This window comes from Moschus berezovskii, chromosome 12 (genome assembly GCF_049115385.1).
Source record: "Moschus berezovskii isolate FMDL1 chromosome 12, NW_MosBer_1.0, whole genome shotgun sequence".
In the NCBI taxonomy this organism is placed as follows: Eukaryota; Metazoa; Chordata; class Mammalia; order Artiodactyla; family Moschidae; genus Moschus; species Moschus berezovskii.
In genome coordinates this window covers 79,709,784-79,730,092 of record NC_142471.1, presented here as the reverse complement: position 1 = coordinate 79,730,092, position 20,309 = coordinate 79,709,784, and the positions used below count along the sequence as shown (strand labels likewise).

Below are 20,309 nucleotides of genomic sequence, written 5' to 3'. Positions count from 1 at the left end.
TCTGTTTCACTGTAGCCCTTCAGTCATTTTTAGGTAAAATGGTAAGAAGAAAAAGGCATTCCGACAAGGTGTACGAAGGGCAGAACAGTCTAGACAAAAATGCTTATCCTGAATCTGCTCATGAAGAACATGACAGACACAAACCACGGGCTTTCTGCAAGACAGCTAGCCTCAACTCAGCAAGCCTGTCGATGTCATAGAAGATGAAAAAGATGGGAAGATTGTTCCTTATTAAATGAGACTAGAGAGACCTGACAACTAAATGCAGTGAAGGATCCTTGATTGGATCCTAGATTAAAAAAAAAAAAGCCTGAAGGATATTATTGGGACTATCGGGAAATTGAATATAGACCTAGGTTAGACAGTATTATTATGTCAATGTTGAATTTCTTGAGTGTGATAATTAATGGAAGTGTGGTTGTATAGGAAAATGTCTTTGTTCTAAGAAGGTCCTGAAGCAGGGAGTGGGAATCCAGCTGCAATTTAGTTGTGAAAGATTCAGCAGACCAACCAACTAACTAACCAACCAACCAAAGCAAATGTATGTACATAAGATCAGGGCAGAAAGCAATTATGGCAAATGATCAGTGTTGCATCTGTCTGGGTGAACAATATTCACTGTATTATTCTTTCCACTTATTATAAAATAAAAAGTTGGGGAGGAGAAAAGATGCAGAGAAAAAGGTCATTTGCTGCCTGCAGTGTGCCTCTTTTGGAGAAGTGAGGGCAGGTAGGCAGAGGAATGGTAGGTTCAGGTGTCAGGGTGTTTCTGGCCCTGGGGAGTGTCTGACGTTGATACCTCTGGGCTTGGGTGCCAGGTAGGTCCCAGAAAAGAAGAATGAGGGGACCCTGGAACACATGTTACCCCCTCCTTCAATCTTATCCTCGTCACAGCCAGTCAGCTCAGTCTAGTCCTTTGTCTGTCTCTTCATCCCTCCATGAAGCTGTCTGGAGGCCAGGGCCTGTCCCTCTCTACCAGCCTTCATCCAGACCTGCCGGACTTATGCCAGGCCAGAGCCCCACATTTTAAATGGAAACTGGAGCCTGAGGGACAGCTGGGTGCTGCACTGCCCTTGGCCAGCAGGTGGCAGACGTGCCCTTCCCAGGAGTTGGAACCAGAGCTGGAACTCAAATGGAAACGAAACAAAAAGACCTTCCCAAGCTGGGGGCCCTTCAGATCCCGCGGGCTCTGGGAGTCTGAAGCAGCTGCCTCCCAGCTGTGCACCCTGGACTGATGTCAAGGGGTCCCAGGGGTCCGAAGCAGGTCCACTTATTTCATGAATCACTGGATCCACCCGCAGAAAAGAGGCTGTGGTGGAAATGTGGATACTGGCAGTCACAACACCAGGCTGGACCAAACCAGAAAGGCCACAAGAATAGCCAGTTGTTTGTGCCATACACCTGGATCCTGTAACTCACCTGGGTGATGGCAGGGCATGGGGACTGTGAATAGACAGCATCTACCTACTTTCATCCCAATAATCCATTCTGTTTCTACAGAGAGACAGGGAAAGGATAAGAATTCTTATTCCTGGGACTTGTAAGTCCAAAGAGGAAGATCACTGGTGCTAAACAAGGAGAATAGGGAGAAGGAGGGGACAACTATGATCTCAGGTCACATTTATTAAGACCTGACAGTTGCCAAGGACTGTGCTAAACATTTTATGTGCATTTTGTCTCTTTTATTGCACATAATCTTCGATAATTGGAGTACTATAATTATGTCCATTGCAGACGTTAAGTTACCGAAAGTAACTCAGCTAGTAAATGCTGGAGCCAGAGTAGAATGAACCAGTCTTATGCCAGAGCCATTGTGTGAGAGATGAGGGACCCACCGCATGGAAACATGATAATGAAGGGCTGGAGAAGAAAGTAGGAGAGCCACCTAATCCTAAGAGAGGCAGGGCACTCAGTCTGGGTAAGAGATTGGGCCCCTGTCTTTGGAAAGTTTTTGCAGGTCCTACCCAGACTAGCTCAGGCCCGGCAGACACAGAAAGGGCCGCTAGGCTCCAGGGACACCCAGGGTAGGGACAAAAGTCAGCTGGAGCCTCAGCCAGTTCACTGTGACAAACACATCTCAGCAAACATCTCCACCCAGATCGAAAAGCATACAAGCTACTGCCTGCTTCTTCCATCATGTGTATTCCCAGGCTCACCATGGCTGAGTGCTCACAACTGCCCCGGCTCCTCTGCGAGGGCTAGGAATAGCTACTTCTGGCATGTGGAAAGGTAGACGTTTTGCAGTAGATTCAGTGAGACCCCTTGAGCTCCAACTGCTGGTCCATCTCTAATCAGGTTTTCACAATGGATCCATGCATCAGGACTTTGGCCTTCCCCAGTTGGAAGGACTGATGCTGAAGCTGTAACTCCAATATTTTGGCCACCTAATGTGAAGAACTGAGTCATTGGAAAAGACTCTGATGCTGGGAAAAATTGAAGGCAGGAGGAGAAGGGGATGACAGAAGATGAGATGGTTGAATGGCATCATTGACTCAATGGACATGAATTTGAGCAAGCTCTGGGAGTTGGTGATGGACAGGGAAGTCTGGTGTGCTGCAGTCCATGGGGTCACAAAGAGACATGACTGAGAGACTGAACTGAACTGAACTAAACTGAGTTAGAAGCAAATTACTAGCAATGTTAACATCCCACCCCCTAACCATGTCACCAGTGAGCATAATATGGTGTCTTCTAGGCTCAGGATGGTTGGTGGGGAAGGCGGCGGGGGAAGGGGGGCACAGAGATAGGCAACCTATGACTTACAGCATAGTTTTCTTGGGTGTGGAGGGCACTGTGGTCAAATCTCTTCCATCCTATCTTTAGTGATTATTTCAACACAGGCTCTTCCTCTGCCTTTTACAATTCTAAACCTTCTAGAAAACAAAACAAAAAAGCAGAGACTAAAAGTCTGTGTTGATGGTCTCCAGGAATTAACTATTAGGACATTTTCTCAGAAAGCAGACTGCCAAAAAATTGATGTTTTTGAACTATGCTGCTGGAGAAGACTCCTGAGAGTCCCTTAGATAGCAAAGAGATCAAATCAGTCAAGCTTATGGGAGATCAACCCTGAATATTCACTGGAAGGACTGATGCTGAAGCTGAAGCTCCAATATTTTGGTCATCTGATGCAAAGAGCCGACTCACTGAAAAGACCCTGATGCTGGGAAAGATCAAGGGCAGAAGGAGAAGAGGGTGTCAGAGGATGAGATGACTGGACAGCATCACTGATGCAGTGAACATGAACTTGGGCAAACTCCGGGAGATGGTGAGGGACAGAGAGGCCTGGTGTGCTGCTCCGTGGTGTTGCAAAGTCAGACTCAACTGGACGACTGAACAGCAAGAACAACAGCAATATGTTCTCAAAGGACTGGGAAGCAGTAGAGCAAAGAGGTGGGGCTAGACCTGACCTTTGGGGCTAGAACCTTGGCTTAGAATGAGCCAATAGCAGAACAACCTTTCACCTGGTAGGTAAGATTGTAACTCATATCTCAGCCATCTCTTTCTCCTTGGATGTTCTACCAAGCCCTGGTGGTAGACCAGATGTCACTATACACCAGGGAAGGATTTGCATTGCTCCTAAAGGCAGCTGGAGAGAACTGCATTGTGGCCATGTGAGGCTGCAGGGCTGGAAAGCGAGCCAGGGGCAGGAGTGCACAGCTCAGCAGGGCCTGTCCCCACTGCTGGGCCAAGGGCTCAGTGTTGAGGTAAGAGGTGGAGGTGACAGAGCACAGGGGTTGCCAGTATCCAGTCACCATTCCAACTGCTGCCTCCCTCACACCATGCTTCTGCTCTGGCCCCTGTCGCAAACATTAAGCTATGTCATGAGATGAACAATTATGCAAAGCCTCAGCCATTAAATTGTAAAATATATACACCATACTATTTTTCATTTTAACCATTTTTAAGTTACCATTAAGTGGCATTAATTGCATTCACAGTATTATGTAACCATCACCACTATCTATAGCCAAAACTTTTTCATCTTTCCCAACATATAAACTCTGTACCCATTAAATAATAACTCTCAGGCTTCCCTGGTGGTCCAGTGGTTAAGAATCCACCTTGCAATACAGGGGACACTGGTTCCAGCCCTGGTCTGGAAAGATTCTACATGCTTTGATATAAATAGGCCAGGAGCCACAACTACTGAAACCTTTGCAGCTATAGTCTGTGTTCTGCATCAAGAGAAGCCACCACAACAAGAAGCCCAAGCACTAGAGCCAGAGAAGCCCCCAGTCGCCACAACTAGAGAAACCCTGTGCACAGCAACGAAGACCCAGCACAGCCAAAAATAAATAAATAAATAAATAATTTAAAAATAACTCTCTTCCTTCCTCCTCCAAGCCCTCAGTAAACTTTTATTGTACTTCGTCACTATGAATTTACATATTCTAGGTACGGCTGAGCGACTTCACTTTCACACATTGGAGAAGGAAATGGCAGCCCACTCTGGTGTTCTTGCCTGGAGAATCCCAGGGACGGGGGAGCCTGGTGGGCTTCCGTCTATGGGGTCACACAGAGTTGGACACGACTGAAGTGACTTAGCAGCAGCAGCAGCAGGTACCTCATGTAAGTAGAATCATGCAATACGTGTCCTAAGACTGGCTTTATGTCATCATTATTCATAATGTTTTCAAGGTTCATCCATATTGTAGCATACATCAAAATTTTGTTCCTTTTTATGGCTAAATAGTATTCCATGGCATATCACAGTTTGTTTATCCATTCATCTGCTGATGGACACTTGGGTTGTGATATCCTTTGTCTATATGAATAAGGTTGCTATGAACATTGGTGTACACATACCTGTTTGAGTCCCTAATTTCCATTCTTTGGGGCTGATATTAGAAGTGGAATTGATAGATCACATTGTAATTTCTATGTTTAACTTTTTAAGAAACCACCATGCTCTTCCACAGTGGCTGCACCATTTAACATTTCCACCAGCAATAAATGAGGGCTCTGATTTTTTCATATCCTCACCAATCCTTGCTATTTTTCATTTTTAAAGGGTTCTAGGCATCCTGACCAGAGAAGGCGATGGCAACCCACTCCAGTACTCTTACCTGGAGAATCCCATGGATTGAGGAGCTCAGTAGGCTACTGTCCATGGGATTGCTAAGAGTCAGACACAACTTCACTTGCACTTTTCACTTTCATGCATTGGAAAAGGAAATGGCAACCCATTCCAGTATTCTTGCCTGGAGAATCCCAGGGACAGAGGAGCCTGTTGGGCTGCCATCTATGGAGTTTCACAGAGTCGGACACGACTGACGCGACTTAGCAGCTTAGCAGCAGCAGGCATCCTGACAGATGTGACATGGTGCCACTCCATCCTTTGTGGTCAAAGGAAATCTCACCCTTGCTTTAGCACATGAACTGTCTAACCATTGCACATGCTATCCCTCAGGGGCTTCACTGTGGCTTTGCTTTCATCTGGAGCTGGAGGTAAGGAGGGATGGTTCTAATGGGAAAATTTGAGGCCAAAGGAGAAGCAGACGCCAGTGGTCCCTCTGGGTGGTCTCCTTCTTGGGAGACTGGGTGAAGCTGTTTATAGGATCACAGTGATGAGCCAGGAGTTGAAGAGGCGCTGGCCCAGACCCTTTACATGCAAAGTAGGAGGCTCAGGCCCAGTGCGATGATGCACTCCTCTGAGGACATGAGTGGATTCGGCCAGGTAGGAAGTCAAGGCCCGATCCCTTCACCCTGAGGCAGTCAGCTGTTCCCGACCCAGAGCCACCCACACCACCTCTGCTCAGTTAACTGGGGACTGAACTGCACAGCATTTGCAATGGGTTGCTCTTCACATAAGCAATTGGTGAGAGATACTGGTGCAAACGGGTTAACGCAGCAGCTTGCAGGGAGGGGACTGAAGTATCGGGAATGAGACAATCCAGGATAAGGAGGTTGGAGAAAAAGACTCATTTCTGGATGTGATCATGCTGTTGGGAGCCCATTGAAAAGGCAAATGAATAAACAAAGGAGTGGGTTGGCCTTGAGTCTGAGGTCCACCACATGGGCACAGCCCCGATATTCCCCTCCTCGGTCAGTCAGTTCTCAGGAACAGCCCAGGGCTTCCCAGGGAAGTGGACTTTCCTGGTGATTCAGACCAGGGAAAGAATCCACCTGCAATGCAGGAGACCTGAGTTTGATCCCTGGGTCGGGAAGACCCCCTGGAGAAGGGAATGGCAAGCCACTGCAGTAATCTTACCCGGAGAATTCCACGGACAGAGGAACCTGGCAGCAGGCTATAGTCCACGGGCTCATAAAGAGTCAGTCGCAACTGAGCAACTCTCTCACTTTTTTCACTTGCCCAGGAAAGTAACTTCCCACAAATGGGAACCAAATCCATCCCCGAAGCTGCCTTTACGTCTGTGTTTTCCCTGGTGTGACATGTGAACTGCTGCTGGTACCCAAGTTGATTCGGGTGGTGCCTGGCCAGGGAGAGACATCATATCAAAAAACAGTGCGAGAAAGCCATTTCCTTCTCAGTTTTACTGTAAGCTCTCCCAATCCCATAACAAAGACAGACTGGGGTGGTGCTGGTAAGTCCTTCTCCTCTAAAGTGAAGTGTTAGTTGCTCAGTCATGTCTGACTCTTTGTAAGATCATGGACTGTAGCCCACCAGACTCCTCTGTCCATGGAATTCTCCAGGCAAGAATACTGGAGTGGGTTGCCATTCCCTTCTCCGGTGGATCTTCCCAACCCAGGGATCTCATTGCGGGCAGATTCTTTACCATTTGAGCCACTCTTCCTAATCTCCCCTCCTACCAAGGAGAAAGCAGAGTTCCGCGCAGAGTTTTAGAATGATAGCTGCAGCCAGTTAGAATTCAATATCATTGTTTCTTTTTCTTTGATTTTCCAATTTATAGTAGTGACAGTTTCCTTTAAAAATAAATCCGTTTAGGTTGACAGAAAGTATTAAGAAACTAGTCTGGGCTTTGGCAAAATTTCTGAAGATGGATTCATTCATGACTAAAGTTTTGAAAGCCCTGAGCTAATGGGTTAGCCATCTAGCAAGACTTGATCCCTCTCGCGTTGGAAAGAAAAGCTTCAGGGATTGTTGGAGAAGCTTCCAGGTGGGAGTGACTTTTCCTCCTGCCTGCAGCTGGAATCTGAGGCTGCTGTCCCTCTGGACACGTTCCATTCCACATTCAAAGCTTCAGTCATTTCAGGGCAGTGACTGTCACAGCAACCTCTAACACGGAGGTTATGAAATTGGGACCAGCATGAAGCCGTCCTGGGTTTGAATCCCAGCTCTGTAACCTCACAGGGCAGCCATCTGTGCAGATTATTTAATTTCTTTAAAGCTTAGTTTGTTATCTGTAAAATGAGGATGACAGCAGTCCTTACCTCATGGGGCTATGGGGAAGCTATCCATGAGGTAATAAATATAAAGCACACAAGGTCTGACATATAGTAAAGACTTAATAAGCTTAATAAATACTTGCTACAGTGATTATTAGCCATTATTGTCAATATTTAAAAAAAAAATTTTTTTTCCTCAAATTGTGAAGTGATTGAGGAGTACTCGCTCAGCACAAACTCTTCCTGGAATTTGTTCATCGGGTCACAAGCACGTCACACCAGCCCCCTCCCCCCATTTTTCCTGGGATCTTTGCCAAGTCCTAAGCCAGGAAACCTTGTTATATTAATTATGAAGAAAAAGCATGTTTTATTTAAAATCCCGGCTGCCGAATATTCTGCCATGCTGTTTCTCTGTGACAGCAGAATCGCTTTTGCGTTTAAGAAACTCTAATGAATTGAAAATATAAATATATCTGTGCCTACACACACATATGATTTCCTGCGACCTGATTTCCCTAAATAACAGCGTACACTACCAAAGCTAATGAGTTGGACTTGTACTTAGGATCAGGTTTTTTTTTATCTATAAGTACATGCAGTGCAAATCAGTACTTATCTTTTCCATAAGACTCTGAATGGGTTACAGCATGAAGGAGGGATGTCTCCTATGCCTGGAAGAGACTGACATTCTGGAGCATTGAGGCTTTGAAAAGGGTGGTTTGTGTCTTCTCGTCAAAGCCCTTGTTTGGTCCTGGGGGCCATGCGGTTTTGGATTCTTGAACTAATCAGACAAGGAGCCCTGCTACTTGACCACCCAAAACTGACTCTAATATTTCAGCATCTGCAGTGTTTCTGAACAATAATCAGACAAGTATGCTCTCTGGGTTTCTCTCCTTGTTTGTCTCTTTCGAAGGTAATGTACACCCATCGAACAGAGACAGTGTCAAAAGCAGAGCATGCTGGGACCAGGGGAGCCTGGGGTCTTCAGTTTCTAATACCAGAAGCAGTAGATCCTTGCCCCCTCGGTGTCACGTAAGAATGGAAGCCCATGTTACTAGAATGTCTGATTTTCAGGAAAAGCTGGGGTCTGTGTTATATGAAGTGTCCTGATTCTCAAATGTCACCAGCAATTGAAAGGAAATGAAAACACTCTTCAGGTTGAACTTTTACCTGCCAAATAAAACATGGGCTCTAAGCAGCATGTATCCCAAGCCACAAATTTGCAAACTCTTATCTGTGCAGATATTTTTGTGATTCTCTACCTGGGAGGATTCTGGAGCCCCAGAGTTCTTGAGTTTAAATTCTAGGGTTTAAAAAACTAAGAAATGGGAGCAAACATGCATTTTTATTGCAAGGCCCCCTGTTGAGGATGAGCTGAGATAAACAGGGCAAGCCTGACAAGATTTGTCCTCTAGCTTCTGATCCTGGAAGAAGTCGAATTGCATTAGAGCTGAGCTCAAGGGCACCCCAAGTCACCCTGAGAACCGCAGCAGAAGAAGTCAAAGCCCTAGGGACAGTGCACAGAGTCGAGCAAACCTCCTGTGATGGTCACGTGAGGAGTCGAACAGAGCTGCGTCTCAGTTCTGCCTGGGAAGTTAGGTCATCATCTTTGGGCTTCTTTCTCCTTCAGAAAATGGGAATAACAATACAAGATGTCCTGGGGATTTTGTTGTTGTTGTTTAGTCTCTAAGTTGTGTCCAATTCTTTTACACCCCCGTGGACTGTAGCCCACCAGGCTCCTCTGTCCATGGAATTTCCCGGGCAAGAATACTGGAGTGGGTTGCCATTTCCTACTCCAGGGAATCTTCCTGACCCAGGGATTGAACCTGGTTCTCTTGCATCAGCAGGCACTCTGTACCACTGAGCCACCAGGGAAGGCCCTGTGCTGGGGACAGGTGTTCAACACTGGCAGGTAAGGAAAAACAAATCTGGACCAGACTAGGAAGGCATTCTCTGGAGTCTATGGCAATATTTGACCACGCTTTTTTTGGATCATGATACCTGAATATAAACCTAAGTTACAGATGAGCCCACAGAGAAGTCATCATAATGTTTGTGGTATGATCTGAGTGCATAGGTGGGTTTCCGGGCATCTCTCCAGTGGGCAGCAAGGAGACACAAAAGCGACTGCTTTTGTTTAAACTTTCAGAGGCACGTGGAACCTGTGCCTGACGCTTTACCCTACAACAGGCCCCTGGTCTAAAAGCCCCCGATCCCTACAGGAAGGATCATACCCCTAAGGCTATGTGTTGTCGTTTAGTCGCCAAGTCATGTCTGACTCTTTTGCGACCTCATGGACTGTACCCTTGCCATGTTCCTCTGTCTATGGGATTCTCCAGGCAAGAATACCGGAGTGGATTGCCATTCCCTTCTCCAGGGGATTGTCCTGACCCAGGGAACGAACCCGGGTCTCCCACATTGCAGGCAGATTCTTTACCATCTGAGTCACCAGGGAAGTCCCCCTAAAATTAGTTACTCAGTTGTGTCTGACTCTTTGTGACCTCATGGACTATAGCCCACCAGGCTCCTCTGTCCAAGGAATTCTCCAGGCAAGAGTACTGGAGGCTGTATGGACCAAAGAAACCTCTTCCTCAGCCAGGGCCCCAGGCAAGAGACCTTATCCAGACAGATGGAAACCAGCCATAGTCTAAGACTCAGCTCTGCCACCTCCTAGCTTGAGAACATGTTCCTCAGTTTCCTGATCTGCAAACTGGGAGCAATAACAGTACTTCTTTATTTTCTTTTTGAATTTTTTATTTTGTGTTGGAGTATAGCTGATTAAAAATGCTAGTTTTTAATGATGATAGTTTCAGGTGGATGGCCCAGAGACTCAGCCAAACATGTACATGTACCCATTCCCCCCCAAATTCCATCCCCCATCCAGTCTGCCACATATCACTGAGCAGAGTTCCCTGTGCTATACAGTAGGGACTTGGTTATCCATTTTAAGTATAGCAGTGTGTTCATGTCCATCCCAAACTCCCTAATTATCCCTTCTCCCCATTTTCCCCCTGGCAACTGTAAGTTTATCTCTAAGTCTGTGAGCCTATTGCTGTTTTATAAAAAAGTTTATTTGTATCATTTCTTTTTAGATTCCATGTATAAAAGATGTAATATGCTATTTATCCTTCTCTGACTTATTTCACTCAGTATGACAATCTCTAGGTCTATGCATGTTGCTGCAAATGGCATTATTTCATTCTTTCTTCTGGAGAACTCAAAGACCAATCCCTCAAAAGCACAGAGCATGGCACACAGGATTTCTCATTAAATGGCAGTTTGTTATTACTTTACCTACACTGGGGCAGGAGAAGCCACCCCATCCATCTGGCTATGTGGTTCCTTCCTTCCTGGTGATGTCTCAGGCTCTCTAAACACCTGAGTGAGTTGGCCACTTTCCCCTGGATCTCCGTGCATTGGCCTGTGGAGTGTAAACCATTCTCCCAACCACCTGTCTGGCGTGCGTCTGGAGTAAGAAAACATTCCAAAGCCCTGAATCCTCTCTTTGGAACTGACTAAGCTCATTGCCTAAAGGCTAGTTCTCATATTTTCTCTTTTATCCATTATTGACTTACAATTTCATTGCTAACCCTAAAAATTCACTAGGGCTTGCAAAATAAGGATTTGGGGGGACCGTTATCTTTTGCTGAACTTCAAACAGACTGCATCCACGCTCTTCCTTGCCTGCAAATTTTAGGATTTAATTCCTTCTGAGTGGTACTTTCTCTGGACCCTTGGTGAGTCTCTGATAATTTCCATCACTTTTCTCTAGACCTGTGCTATTTCTGTAGGGTCTTAGCCTCAGACATTCAATAGCAATCAGTGATGTAGAGGGTTTGATAACGACTGATCATTGCAGCCACACCACACACACACACACACACACACACAAGTTATCATTGGAAAAGAAAATTCTTTCCGAGATGAGTCATTGGCAGCTTAATAAGGTACTAAGGTAGGTGTCCGAGTACAGTTTACGAAAAGGGGAAGAGAAGCTGCTGTTTTTAAGGCATGCTAATCAGAAAGCCTAGAATCTTATCTGCTTCCTGCAGAAAAAGCTCTGTGGAGTGAAACTGGAAATAAAATGCAAAGGTATTTAATAAGATGACTGTTATTTCAGTTCTTATCCCTTTCTTGTACATTACTTACCACCCCCACCCCAACTCTAACAAAGGTCTTTGATTTTTATGAAGACCTCGTGTTCACTTTGGAAATTTCAAGGGAAAAGAGCTCACATTTATTGAAAGCCACACGCATTGCCCCGCTTAATCAGTCATGACCCTCCCCAAATCTGGGGGAGATTATCAGTTGGTTTGCAGTGGAGGAAAGTGAGGTTCACAGAGACGATGTTACTTGCACAAGGTTTCACACCCAGAATGTGGCAAAGCTGAGTTTCAAACCCTGGCTCCCAAGCCCACACTCCCACCTCAGACCGCCTCCAGCATGGAACTTGAGAGGTGTGAGGTCTGGTGAGGACCCCTCTCATATGCCCACCGAGACCCAGCTAACACTCTTGGTCTACAAGGGCACAGAACAGGAGCAGACACCACCACGCCTCATCTGCTCCCCAGTGTCTTGAGTCCCCTATGTGGGACCCCCTGATGTCACTTTCCTTCTCCACTCACCTCGACCTCCTGGGCCCCTGCTCACCTCTCTGCCCTGTTAATTACAGCCACGGCCACAGGGTGAGACGAGAAAAAGTCCTGCTTGTGAAGCTTCTCTCCAAATTCGATCCATCTAAGTAAAGCTGTTGCCAGCAGGATTCTCCTCTAGGGTCAAAGTAGGGGGAATTCTTACCCTAATGTCCCCCAAAGAAGCTGGAGACCTGGGTATGCGTGTCAGCATGTACAGAGAAAGAGTTTGTAGCTTTCAGTGGCTTCCCAAAGGGATCTCTGGGTTCGTATCAGACAAAACAAGCTGCCTTAGTGGATATTTTTGCTCCGATTCCCTTAGTTGGAAGGTATTCATGGAGACTGCTCCAAGATGGCTCAAGTCAATTGCATGGCTTCATGGAACTGGCCACTTAACAGCAACCAACATGAAAGACCTGCATTAGCACTTGAAATCAGGACATATTCGACCTGGCAACACCAGTCTCTCACAACTAAAGTTTCTCATTGCTCCTGGCCCAGCTGGTTCGGTCTTCCTAATAACCTCAGAGCCTCTCAATACCAGATATTTGAAAAGAACACTTACCCCAAAGGCTGTCTTTCCCGCCAGAACCATTAACAGCAGAACATGGAGATCAGACATTCTGGCAAACATCTTTGTAGTTTAAGAACTCTTGTTTTGCTCTAAACACAATTTCTTTTGTTGTCTCTGCCTTTGGGGGGGAGGGGGGAATGTCGGTCTCCCAGGATTCAGGAACAAATGAAGAGGATGCAAATTATTAACTAGGCATCAAATACTGTTTAATGTTTAATGTTTTGCAAACCAACTATCTTGATTAAACAAATGGTAACTTTGGGGCTGGGCTGAGTCATGGGGTTGGTTTCTTTTCTAGAGAAAAAGTCTCCAAAGAAAGCAGCAGAGATAAAGTGCCCCTGGCTCCTGGGGGTGGGGGTGGGATTGCCAAGGGTTCAGTGCAGAAGGCCCCAAGGTTCACTAGCATCTCGGTTGCAGGATAAAAGCCTGGCCAGAGTGAAGCTCCTACCACAGGCCTCTGACATTGCTGACTCGATCAGAATGTTAATAGAGATCTGATTCATCAAATCGCAAACAGAATTAAGGCATGGATAGGCTCCTAATAACATCACGCTTTATATTCATGAAAGATAAATTAAAGGATGCAAAACTGCTATTGACAAACATTGATTCTAGGCCCTTTGAAGCATTGCCCATGATTGCTTGTTGGCTTCAAAGTTTGCTTTTAAATTTCATTACATAAGGCTTTAACTTTTTAATTATTTTTTTTCCCTTTCATTAGAGTCTTTCTTTGATCAAGAGAGGGGAAAAAGTGCCCATGGTGCTCATATCTGGGGCCAATTGTTTCTTACACTCCTTTTTTAACCTACACTGATTGCAGGTAGCACTATATAAAGCAACAGTTACCTATGAAGCCTGGGTGCTCATGGATACAATTGATCTCTTTAATAGGCATCATTGTGAGCTTCTGTAAACACCTATTCACCCACAATAATCTATGCAAGGGCTCCAAGAATCCTCTCATCTGAGTCCTAAATCCAGGGTCTAAAATCCTGCTGATGACCAAGGCAGGTGCTCACCTGGCTCACCTGTTCACCCATCTGCCATCCCTACTTGGACATGCACTTAGACTCCTGTGTGGCTGCTTCTACCTTCAGAAGCCAAGTTGCTGGTCATGGAGGGCCCCACAGGTAGTAGCCCAGGAGAAGACCAAAGTCAGTGCCCCAGTCACCAGAAAAATGGTCCTTGAAGAACAAACCATCAGAAAAGAGCAAACCACCAGAAAGATGGTCCTTGAAGAGCAAACCATCAAAAAGGAGCAAATCACAAAAAAAGACAAACCATAATTTGCCTTCTGTTCACTCATTTTTTCTCCACTCTGTTTTAGCCAGACAGCAATTCATTCCTGGTCAACATTCATTGAATCCCTATAAGACAAGCACCGTTTCCTGGGAAAGATCTCTAATCTTCCCCCATTCTTCCCCAGTCTTTCTCTTTCACTTACCCAGTTGTGTCTGACTGTTTGATCCTATGGGCTGTAGCCCACTAGGCTCCTTTGCCCATGAAATTTCCAGGCAAGAATACTGGAGTGGGTTGCCATTTCCCACTCCAGGTGATCTTCCTGAGCCACGGATTGAACCGTGTCTCCTGAGTCTGCTGCATTGCAGGCAGATTCTTTACTGCTGAGCCACTGGGGAAGCCCCAGCCTTATTCCACTCCTAACTCTCATCCTAACTCTAATGCTGATCACTCTTTAGCAAATTCATTTAGGTACCCATCTAGCTAATCCAACTTTCCAATATCAGCCCAAACATTACTTCTTTTTAAAAATTTTTATTATTTTTTTCTGCCTAATTTTATTTACTTATTTATTTTGGGCTGTCCTGGGTCTTTGCTGACTTACGCGAGTTTTCTGTAGTTGCAGTGTGCAGGGGCTAGTCTTTGTGGTGGTGTGCTGGCTTCTCTTGTTGCGGAGCACAGACTCTAGACACTTGGGCTTCAGTCGTTGCAGCCTGGGGGCTCAGTCATCGTGGCACACGGGCTTTGTTGCTCTGCAGTGGGATCCTCCCGAATCAGGGGTCAAACCTGTGTCCCCTGAACTGCCAGGAGGATTCTTATCTACTGCACCACCAGGGCTGTCCCAAACATTACTTCCTCAAAAGCCCTACGTGAGTTTTTCTTTCACAACATTTACCAAGGTTGCAATTGCATACCTATATTACTCTTCCATTAATGTTTGTTTCCCTATTGCCCCCACTGGACTGAAAACTCGTGTGGTAGGCACTCTGTTTCGTTCCTCATTGGATTCTTGGTAGGGATGCCTGGCACTTGCCTGGCTCATGATCGGCTTTCCATGGATACACCATGAGTGAATGACGAAAGGAATAACCACTTTCTTACAGTGACAGCTGGACACTTTTTAAGCCAGGCACCATAGGTAGCATAGCCAACTCAATGTGAAAAGGACAACTGGGTGTGAAACAAAAAGCTAAAGCATTGGTACACTTGTAAACATCCTTCAATTTATTCATGGACACTACATGAATATTCGTCAGTTATCCACCGCCGATGAGCTGCTGTGAGCAAGTGTTGGCCACACCGGGACAGAAGAGTAGGACTTGAACTTTGCTCTTAAGGAACTTGCTTGCTGGTTAAGGGAGAGTTAGGCAGGCCATGAAAGGCTAAGCAAGTTAATTTTAATAAGTGGAAAAGAGTAAGTCTGGAAAAGAACGAAACAAAGTGATGGGACAGAAATCTTTGTGAGTGGGAGCCTTCCATAGACTGGGAGGCGGCAGTGGTAGTGACAGTGGCTAAGTGGGTCATTGTAGGGTGCAGAGAGCATTACTGGTTACCTGGTCAGGGAGCAAGGGTCAAAGAGGCAGTGTGCACAAAGAGGTTGCTGCTCTCCAGACTCAGAGCTCGAGCCTTCGTAGTGTCAGCTCAGGCTGTAAAAGGCGGAAATGGAAATTTCAGACAAGTCAGATCACTGAATCACCCATGTGACTTATGCTTTTCTTTTCACCTCCATCAGTTCAGTTCGGTTCAGTCACTCAGTCGTGTCCGACTCTTTGCGACCCCATGAATCACAGCACGCCAGGCCTCCCTGTCCATCACCAACTCCCAGAGTTCACTCAAACTCATGTCCATCGAGTCGGTGACGCCATCCAGCCATCTCATTCTCTGTCGTCCCCGTCCCCTCCCACCCCCAATCCCTCCCAGCATCAGACTCTTTACCTCACGTAAACTAGCGACCTTCTGACTTTGTGGAGAGATTCCCAGAAAACAAAACAGAAGCTTTTCTTCCTGTGTCAACAGGAAGTGACCTGGTGAGTTTGTTGTTCACCTTTATTAATAGAATCTGGATTCATTTCCCTGACAAGTACTCTTCCTTTTATCTCAAACAAAAAGTGGACAATTGTGCTCTTTGTGTAATAACCGCAGGCCTCCCACATATTGTCTCAGTTCCCTAAAGTTTTGTTATCACAGCAGTGTGAAACTGAATAAACTTCTGCTTGTAGCCCTGAAAGACAGAATTCTCTAAAAGATGCTTAGTCCTTTTAATTTGGTGGGACAAAAGGACTAGTTTATCATGTGATATGGCTTTATCGGGGGAGCTGAAACAAACCTATCTGGGATCTCTGTTTTTTAAATCCAAACACATGAGACTTCACCTCTCATCCTGGCGGAGGTTTCAGATGTGATCAAGTCAATCTATTCTCTGGCGCTCTGGGGGCTGTTTTCTCACGTGTAGGGTTACATGCTGCTGGTGAGAATGTCTGTCCTGCCCCAGGAGGCCTTGGGACTCTGGTTCTCTAGCAGGCTGATTCTCCCACCCTAAGGGAAGTATCCCTCATAAAATGCCCTTGCTGAAGACCCAGCCTTTGATGGACTGGGTTACATAATGTCTGTTGGGCTTGGACCGACCTACCTTGTGTTTATTATTTACAAGTAACACTCTTCCTGCTAGGCCTTCAGCATGGGGAGGTAGCAGATGTCGGGGGTAAGGAACAGCAGCCCAGACTTGAAACTGACCTGAGCTCTGGCTTAGCCACATCTCCGCTTTGGACAGTGGGACAATCATTTACTCTCTCTGCATCTCGGTTTCCTCATCTGCAAAATAGGGATGCTGTGGTTCCCCCCTTGTGGCGTCAGCATGAAGTATACATGAGAGAATAAAGGTAAGGTATTAAATGCACTGTCTGGCATAGAGCAGACTTTGCGAAACACACTGGTTTTAGTATCAGGACAGTCTTTTCATAGGATGGTGCTTGCTGAGCCCCCAGACCCTCAGAGATAAAAGGACTTGTGTCCAGTGAATCTAATCCCCAACCCAGGGACAGAGTGACTATATCCTTGGGGTGACTCTTGTCTTACTGTTCTCTCTAGCACAGGGGTCAAAAAACTTCTGAAAGTGCTAGATAGTAAAACTCTTAGTTTTTTCTAGACTTCCAGTTTATGTTGTGAATCTTCAGCTCTGCCATTTTTACACAGAAGCAGCTGCAGCTAACACATCCGGCACTCCACATCCACGGTTCCATATTTGCAGATTCAACCAACCACAGATCAAAAATATTTTTTAAAAAAATTCTAGACAATTCCAAAAAGCAAAATTTGAATTTGCTGCTTGCTAGCAACAATCAATATTTACATAGCATCTACAATTATTTAGTTTGTGCAAGTTCCGAGAGTTGGTGATGGACAGGTAAGCCTGGCATGCTGCAGTCCATGGGGTTGCAAATAGCTGGACGCGACTGAACGACTGAACTGACTGACTGACAACTATATAGCGTGTTCTTTGTATTAACCACTGAAATGGCTGGATGGTATCACCTATTCAGTGAATATGAATTTGGGAAAACTCCAGGAGATGGTGAGGGACAGGGAAGCCTGCTGTGCTGCAGTCCACAGGTCACAAAGAGTCAGAAATGACTTGGTGACTGAACAACAACATTTATATTAGATATTATAAGCAATCTAGAGATGATTTAGAATATACAGGAGGATATGTGTAGGTTTCATGTAACTACTACACCATTTTTTATAGGATACTTGAGCATCTGTGGATTTTGTTACCCACAGAGGGTCCTAGAACCAATCCTCCCCAGACACTGAGGGATGACGGTACTAATGCCAACAGCAAGACTGTGTTTCAATAAAACCGTATTTATAAAAAAGAGCACCGTAGTTTGTGGACTACGACTCTAGGAGAGAGCCCTGAAGATGTAGTCAGAGCACTACACAACTGGAGGGGCCCTGGAGAACGATGGAGACACTTCGGTAAACGTGGGAGGTGGCCCTGGACTGATGACACTGCTGTCCTCAGAGTGTTTGGCGGTGGTGGTTTAGTCGCTAAGTTGTGTCTGACTGTTGCAACCCCATTGACTGTAGCCTGCCAGGCTCCTCTGTCCATGGGATTCTCCAGGCAAGAATACTGGAATGGGCTGCCATTTCCTTCTCCAGGGAATCTTTCCAACCCAGGAATCGAAATCGGGTCTCCTTCATAGGAGGCAGATTCTTTACCAACTGGGCTACGAGGGAAGTCAGAGTGTCTACTCAGAAATTATTCCTCCCAAATCCCGGAATCATCAGAACTTCTTCGTGGGGTGGGAGGACTAAAGATCACTTGCCATTCCTTCTACAAGAATTTATTGAGCACCTACTATGTACCAGATGACAGACCAGGTGCCGGCTCCCTGGAGTTACATTCCCAGGACTGTCCCCACTCAGAGTCACGTGGCTGAGCTTTGGCTAAATTCTTCAGGTCATCCCTAATCATAGACGACATCCTGCAGGGACACGTCACTGTTCCTTTCTGTTGTTCCCAGAGACCTCTGCCTGACCCATTCACTTCCAGGAGCACTCTCTTTTGGGGGGAAGCGGTATGGCTTGTTAACTTGTCATGGGGCAGTAACCTTCCCCCAGTCTGTACTGCACCCCCTAGCATGGTCTAGAATGTTCAGATACATTGTAAACTTGTTGGTGCCACATACCCCATTCTCTGAGCTGAAAGATACTAGCATACTCCCCACCTTGTTTGTGAAAAGAAACCAGCATTTATGGAGCAGTTTCTGTGTTACAGGTGCCTTTACAATCTTGAGCTCATACAGTCTGTGTAACTCCCCTGCAAGGTGATTTGGTCCATTTTTCAAATAAAGAAACTCGAGAGACTCAGAGAGGTTAAGCGTATTGCCCACGGTCACAGAGCTTGAGGCAGAGCCAGGTCTGAAGCTCTTCCTACTCTACTGCATGGACTGGAGACTCTCAGGGTGGTGGTTTTGCCCTTAACCCTGAGCCATATTGGAACTTATTGAAGAAAACAGCATGTCTAAAAGCAAAGGTTGCCCACTGCCTCACCAAGTTCCATGTTCATGTCTTCCTTACAGTTACTTATTCTTAGGGGTGGCACCTCGCCTGGGAAATCCCATGGACAGAGGAGCCTGGTAGGCTGCAGTCCATGGGGTCGTGAAGAGTCGGACACGACTGGGCGACTTCACTTTCACTTTTCACTTTCATTCATTGGAGAAGGAAATGGCAACCCACTCCAGTGTTCTTGCCTGGAGAATCCCAGGGACGGGGGAGCCTGGTGGGCTGCCGTCTCTGGGGTCGCACAAAGTTGGACACGACTGAAGTGACGTAGCAGCAGCAGCAGCAGCAGCATCAGGGGTGGCACTGTTGCCACCAGCAATTTTTTTAGGTTGGGTTTCCTGGGAAACAGAGATGTTGAGATTTGTGGGCAGGGAGTTTGTTGGGAAGTACTCTTAGGACCAACACCCATGAGGAGTGAGGGAGGCAAAGGGAAAGGTTGGGCTGTAAGGTAGTCACAAGAGAGACCCAATTCATGAAATGTTCTGGAGCTGGGATGGCCTTCAGTGTTATCCTGCCATGAGCCAAAGGGACTGGGCCTTTGTAGTGGGACCATCTTGTCATGTAGTGGGGGCTAACCCAGGAAAGAGTGCTGAACTTGGGCAAGGCAACCCTGGTTAAGAATAACTCAGAGAAGAACACAGCTGAGAGCCCCTGGCAGCCAATATCTGGCCTCTGAGAGAAAGGGGACTTCATTTGGAAACAGGGGATCTGGGGTACACTCTAGAACACCTACTTCAAACACTAAATGGAAATTTACCTCACATCCCTTAGTTCAAATATCCAATTCAGGAAACCTGAATGGCCCAGTCAAGTTCTGAATGAACATCTCTAGTCAATACTTGGTCTAATCAGAGATGGCTGGAGCCACAAACATGGACAGACTGATCCAGATCCATGGGATAGACAATGACAGATGTTTAGTTGAGCTAGTCAATATCAAGGAGAAAACCAGAATGCTATTATGGGAACCATAAACTCTACATAGTTATTAAGCAAGCCAAGTTATAAATTTATAGCTAAACTCCCCGTTGGCCAAAGGAAATTGAAAGCCCTGATCATTTGGCATGATTTTCATGATACTTAAATCAATTTTATAAGAAAAATTAAAAGAAAAAATTCCCAAGACCAATTCCAGGTCAATTTTTTTGTTTTTTATAAACCTTATGATCTGATGAACACAAGTGGGAGTTAAGTAAACGGGATGGTGAAACCCACGGTCTCTCTGATGATTCAAATTTCAAGTGGTCCATCAGCATCACCCATGAAGGGTCTCTGTCTATCAGGCCAAAGTAAGAGTTGGGATGAACCCACGACATAGATTTGCTTCTTTCTCTCAGAAGCAGGTGTTGAGTCTCTAGCAGACAGTAAGTGCTCAAGAAATGCCAGTTGGAGGACAAGAAGAATCAACAGCTTTTTCCAGTCCTCTCTGTTTTAGAAAATGGCATCAGTGCACACATGACTTTTCAAGTTGGAAATGTGGAAATCAGCGT

General features: G+C 45.9%; 1 long non-coding RNA gene across 2 annotated transcripts in view; it reads left to right on the top strand.

Annotated features, from left to right (window-relative positions):
- The first annotated feature begins 4,404 nt into the window (after positions 1 to 4,404).
- LOC148776030 (uncharacterized) overlaps positions 4,405 to 20,309 on the top strand; it is a 58,909-nt gene continuing 43,004 nt past the window's right edge. For both annotated transcript variants that reach the window (XR_016038799.1, XR_016038800.1), the window contains exon 1: positions 4,405 to 4,569. This is a non-coding gene — a long non-coding RNA (uncharacterized LOC148776030). The remainder of the gene's footprint in view (positions 4,570 to 20,309) is intronic.